Source organism: Echinops telfairi, unplaced genomic scaffold, assembly GCF_000313985.2.
Source record: "Echinops telfairi isolate 266 unplaced genomic scaffold, ASM31398v2 ScPeMD7_7407;HRSCAF=8445, whole genome shotgun sequence".
NCBI classification, from domain to species: Eukaryota; Metazoa; Chordata; class Mammalia; order Afrosoricida; family Tenrecidae; genus Echinops; species Echinops telfairi.
The window spans coordinates 8,315,845-8,322,021 of record NW_022111307.1 but is presented as its reverse complement, the minus strand read 5'-3'; the positions used below and the strand labels follow the sequence as shown (position 1 = coordinate 8,322,021).

The following is a 6,177-nucleotide window of genomic DNA, read 5'->3' as shown; positions in this document are numbered from 1 at the left end:
CTTGATGGCGCTGCTGGGCAAGCATTGGGCTGCTAACTGCTAGGTCAGTGGTTCAAACCCCCCAGCTGCTCTTCAGGAGAAAGAGGTGGCTGCCTACTCTCATAAATATTTATAGTCTGGGCAAACCATTTATGTGGCCCCTGTGAGCCTGGATTCACTCGAAGACAGTGGGTTTAGGTTTGGGAGCATCAAGATAAAAACAATAGCGAAATCATGCTTCTGCCTAGCAATGCAATTATTACTTATATAACCAAAATATGCAGATATAAAGGCCCCTTATTCATATTTGAGTGATTTCTTTTCTTTGCTCCTTGAGTCAAAATTCCTTTGGATATCTTTATCTTAAACACTGGGTAAGAGATGAACTGCTATTTACATATGTTATGTTATATGGAAAGAGAATGGGAGAAGGGAAGAGAAAAAATGATTAATATGTACCCAAATATATTCATATTAAAATAAGAAAAAAATACTCGGAACTATCATAATTCTCATTTCTACAACCTGGCACATAAACATAGATAGTATTTATCATTAACTTCTTCTACTACCCATTTGTGCCCTCGCCTTAGCATTTGTGCCCTTCCCATAGTGCCCTTGCCTTAGCAAACTTTTTAGCTGGCCATAATTCTTTACCTGGTAGGTGTCTCCAATTTTCAGCTTTGAAGAAACTAGATCCTACCTGTATAAGGTTGTTGCAGTTTTCCATGGACTTGTAGTTTTCCATGGACTAAGGCACCTCAGGTGATTCCAGTAATAGTCCTTCTTACCACTGTCACCCAATTTCCCCTTGATCAAAACAGAACAAACAACCCAAAAACCCACCTCAACACCGCAGAGTTGATTGTGACTCCTAGTGACTGGATGGGCGAAGGTAGGACTGCCCCTAGGGGTGTCCAGCGCTGCCAGTCTCTGCAGAAACAGACAGCTTCATCTTTCTCCTGTGGAGCAACTGGTGTGTCTGCATCAGAGACCTTGAGATTAGGAGCCCACATCATAACTCACTATGCCACCAATACCCCTGGTATTGTTGTTAGGTGCCATCGATAGTGACTGACGGCGACCGTATGAGGAAGCTAAGGAAGCACCACCTGCACCAGTCTCACCATTGTTCTCACGTCGGAGCCGTTGTCACAGCCACTGTGCCATTCCATCTTCTGGAAGATCACCCTCTTTTCCACTGCCCCTCCACTTCTCCTCGAGTGACGTCCTTCCCCAGGGACCGATTGCTCCTGATAACACGTCCAAAGTAAGTAAGATGAGGTCTCTCCGTCATCGCTTCCGAAGCACATTCTGGCAGAGAATAAATAAATACATAAAGAAAGCACGTTCTGGCTGTACTTCTTCCAAGACAGATTTATTTGTTCTTCTGGCTGTCCATAATACAATATATGAAGAAAAATGCGGCATAAGGGTTGGAGGAAAGCCTATTAACAACCTTCGACATGCAGATGATCTAAACTTGCTTGCAGAAAGCCAAGAGGACATCAAGTTCTTGCTGATGGAAATAAAAGACTGGAGCCCCTGGTGTGGATTATAACTTTACGTTAAAAATTCTTTGCCAGCACCCTAATTGAATGCATAAATTCTTCCTTATTCAGAGTCTACTTTCACATGCCCGTGAGCAAGGTGACTAAGGTGTCAGGCACACCTTAGTCCTCAGTTACATCCCTGTTTTCACTTCGTACAGCAAGTCTAACCACGGAATGTGTCCTTTGAGTTCTTTACTGCTATTACCATTGGATCCAAGCAAAACAAAATCCTTACAACTTCAATCTTTTTTTTTTTTTTAATCGGGTGCTCTTGCAGCTCTTATCACAATCCATACATATATCCATGGTGTCAAACACATCTGTACATATGTTGTCATCTTTTCCAAAATATTTTCTTTCTATTTGAGCCCTTGGTATCAGCTCCTCATTTTTTCCCTCCCTCCCCCATGAGCCCTTGATAATTTATAAATTATTCTCTCTTTTTTTTTCCATGTCTTACACCGACCACTGTCACCCTTGAGTTCAGGCGTGGGTGTGGGTGAGGTTGGGCAGAAGGATTCTGGAATTTCATCTTCAGCCCTTGTGTAGTTTCACAAGGTGGACGAGGACAGATCTCCTGGGGCCGGGGTGATGGAACTGGCCACCACGAATCGTTAAGGAAGTCACTGGGTTTGAGGAGAGTACAGAGCACAGCACATGGAAAGTTGTCAGGAAGATTCCTTAAGGCACCATATAGGTCACATCACTTTAATGTGCATTTCTCCCCTAAGGGTTCTCTCCAGGAAATGGGAAAGCCTCAAAGTGAGAAGGAAAAATGGGGGTGGGGAGGGATGTGAGGGAGGTGTTGTTGAAGGACTGTGAAGAAGAGTCGTATTAGAGTTTAAGAGATCGAAGAAGGCCGGATAAAAGGCCGGCATCTGGGCGTGGTGGGTGTGGAAGGGTAGGACTGTTTGCTTACGGATTTAGATAGGCTTTGGACAGGAGCACAAGCCCAGGAAGGACAGGCTGAGCCCTGACTCAGGTCACCACAACACCTCCCCGCATTTGCCTACCACACCAGTGCATCCTCCCGGGTCCTGGCATCACGGGCTCTGGTCATGAGGTGTCTTGGCCCAGGAAGGAGGGAGCCACCTGCTTCTCTCAGTTTCTACTTTTCTCCCTCTGCAGATGCTCTCTGGCCTCCCACCCTGGCACTCCTCCCACTTAGGAAACACAGTGACCTTGATTTCACCAGTGTCTGCTCGCTACAGGAAGAGCAAACGCTTTCACATCAGCTCCTCAGGGTTTGACAACGCGGAGTGGACCCAGCTGTCTTCCGGGATGTGTTCACCCAGAAGGCCTTCCATCCCATCCTCAACTACAGCAGCCACACGCATGTCAACATCTCCTTCACCCTTTCTGCCACCCTAGAAGCGGTGAGACCTGCCTTCCTGGCTCCCTGCCTCTGCTATCTCCCACATCCTTTTCACAGGCTTCTAAGAGAGAACAAGGACCCGCTGGCCTCTCAAGCCAACCTGGCACTGGTCCAGCAGTGAGCAGTGGGCCCCTGGGTGGATTTTGGAAAGGATAGCGATTCGTTCTATGGGTGCGGAGACGTACAGGCATATCTGCAGGGAGCATTTGTCCTTGAGAATGTTATGAGAAGAGTCCACCAAAAATGCATCCCCAAATGAGTCATCCTATTATTATTTTTGTTGTTGTTTTTTAGATCACTTTATTGAGGGCTCGTACAACTCTTACCACAATCCATCCACCCATACATACATCCATTGTGTCAAGCACATTTGTACATTTGGTGTCATCATCATTCTCAAAACATTTGCTTTCTACTTGAGCCCTTAGTATCAGCTCCTCATTTTTCCTCTCCCTCCCCACCAACCCTCACAGGTGAGCATCATGGAATGCTAGTTTAATAGAACAAAGTCTTCTTGCATTGAGGGAGTACTTGAGTGGAGGCCCAATGTCCATCTGCTACCTTAATACTAATCCTATAAATATATGCACATAGCTCTATTTCCCCATCACCATATATAAATATATTTAGATGCGTACATGCCTGCATTCAGACCTCTATAAATGCCCTTTGCCTCCTAGTTCTTTCCTCTATTTCCTTTTACTTTCCTCTTGTCCCACTATCATTCTCAGCCTTCATTTGGGTTTCAGTAATTCCTCTCGGTCACATTGCCCTTGATCAATCCCTACCAGGCTTCCTACACCCTCCTCACCACCGATTTGTATCACTTGTTGTTCCCTTGTCCCTGGGTTTGTTAACACCATTTCCTTTCCCCTCCTCCCCCTCTCCCATGTCCCCCAAGAACTGTCAGTCCCATTGTTTTCTCCTCCAGATTGTTTATCCCGCCTATCTTATCTAGATAGACCTGCAGAGAAAATAATATGCACAAAAACAAGACAGAGCAAAGCAAAGCAATAAAAGAAAACAAAACAATAACAACAAAAAAACAAAGGGAAAAAAAGAAAGAAAAGCCTGTAAATAGTTCAAGGTCTGATTGTTGACCTTTAGGAGTGTTTTCTGGTTGAGTCTGATGGGGTACCACTTCCTGACCCCAAAGTCTATTTTTGGTATTCCCTGGGGACTTCATTGCTCTGTTCCCTTTGCTGTTCCGTTGCACGCCCTTAGTGTTTTGCCTTGGTGTGGTGGGGTCAGGTCGGGTGCAATTCCCATATTGTGTCTCCAGTGTTGTCCCCTGTAGGGCTATGGGTCAGTGGGGGGTGTTGTGTCTTGTGGTGGGCCGACCCTATGGTCCTCTCTGTGCTTTGGCTGCTCTGACTGGGAATATTGTCCTCAGGGCGTGGTGGGCCAGGATGTGCTCCACTCTCTTCCTCCCCCTTCATCTGCTCCTGTGTGCTCTGACCAGACATGTCCCTCTCTCTGAGCCATAGCTTCAGTGCTGTCCTCTGAAGTGAATTCTTCTGAGGAGAGCTATTGCTTTTATACTATATGTTCCATCCACACTGAATATCCCTGACCTGATTTCACGGCATTGATGATCTCAGGCGGGACTTTCTTTTGTCAGGATGCACAACTCAGCTCCCGACGTCATTTCTGTGGCTAAATATGGTGTGTAAGATTTGACCTCTTCCGTCTTTCTCCTTCCCTTTTCTTTGAGCTCTGCTTGCAAAAAAACACATTTGCTGACATTGACAGGGCCTAGAGGAACCAACAGATCCAAGCAGAATGAGGCCAAGGCTGATGACAAATAGCTTTTCTGAGATGCCAATCCTTGAACGACAGAAGCGGCGAATCCAGGGAGCAGGAGGGTGGTGCAGTGGGAGCTACCGTGTGAGCTTCGTGGTCTGGATTTGTCCAGGGTCAAACAAGATTTCCCTTCAGAGGGAAGTGGAAAACCCACCAGCTTTGATAGCTAGAGAAGGAGAGACGGTCATCACCAGGAAGTGAAGAAGAACCAATGTGTTAAAGGGAATGAGATAAAAAAGGAAAAAAAGCAATGTGCTTAGTATTAGTCTCTAAAAAAGTCAGTGTTAGAATATCTGTTCAGCTTTTCCCGGAATGGTACCCAAGAAACTAATCATCATGGAACCAGTTGAGGTGGCTCATGAAGGAGGAATAATGATGTTTATGTTCTATCTTTCTGGAATGGTTAAAGTTTTACCACATACCCATCATACGTACCTTTATTTTCAAATACATATCGATGTAAGTGTTTTTCAAAGGAAGAAGAGGGCAGAAGTTGTTGCCCCAAACTAGTTCCAGGTGTTAACCATAACTCACCTCTCTGTGCCCTGTGCTCTAGATCTGGGATAGCCCATTCACCAGTCAGGACCCCGAGGAATGTGATGCCACCAATAAACTCTCTGTGACAATTGAAAACCTGTGGCTCCCTGACATGTTTATCATCGAATCGTGGGTATCAGGGCTGGGGAAGCCCTGGACAGGAGCAGGGCAGGGCAAACCCAAACTGGGTCCACCAAACACTTACCTGGAAGGAGCGGGATCACAGCTGGTGAACTTCTCCCCTTGGGATGGGTACTGGTGGTTGGGAAAGATGGTGGAGAGGCCGTCCTGAGCAAAATTCAGAAACCCTCACTTAGGAGAAAAACCCAAAAAGCACTTGCTCTGTCCCCTTCTGCCACTTAGTACGGATGTGGACCAGACCCGGACGGCCTCTCAGCATCCATGACCAATGACGGTCGTATCATATATAACAACCCAATGCGGGTGACCAGCATCTGTAACCTGGACCTTGTGTCAAAATTGAGCTCACACCATGCTCTAACCATGCCAGAGTTGTGCTGCCCTCTCCTGGTCAGTCGGGGCCCTAGGGCGCAGTTTCAGCACACGGAAAAAAACACTGACAGTGACTCCCCTCTGGGCTTCCCAGACTGTAAGTATTTATGGGAGTAGAAAGCCCAGTCTTCCTCCCGAGGAGCTGCTAGTGGTTTCAAACTGCTGACCATTCGGATCCCAGCGCATTGTGTAACCTCTACACAACCAGGGCTCAAGAAAAGAGAAGCCACACATGATGTCTCTAGGCTTACTTCTTCTCCTCCCTTCCTCCTTTCCTTCCATTTCTTCTTGATTTATTTTTCACTTAAAAATGACTTGAAATAGTACTCCCTCAACACAAGAATACTTTCTTCTATTAAATTGGCATTCTATGATGCTCACCTTCCCGACACAACCTCTGAAGACAAAGCGGGTGAA

The 6,177-nt window shown here is 46.2% G+C and overlaps 1 pseudogene; it reads left to right on the top strand.

Moving 5' to 3' along the window:
- Window positions 1-5,022: 5,022 nt before the first annotated feature.
- Window positions 5,023-6,177, top strand: part of LOC101647473 — a 6,354-nt pseudogene continuing 5,199 nt past the window's right edge.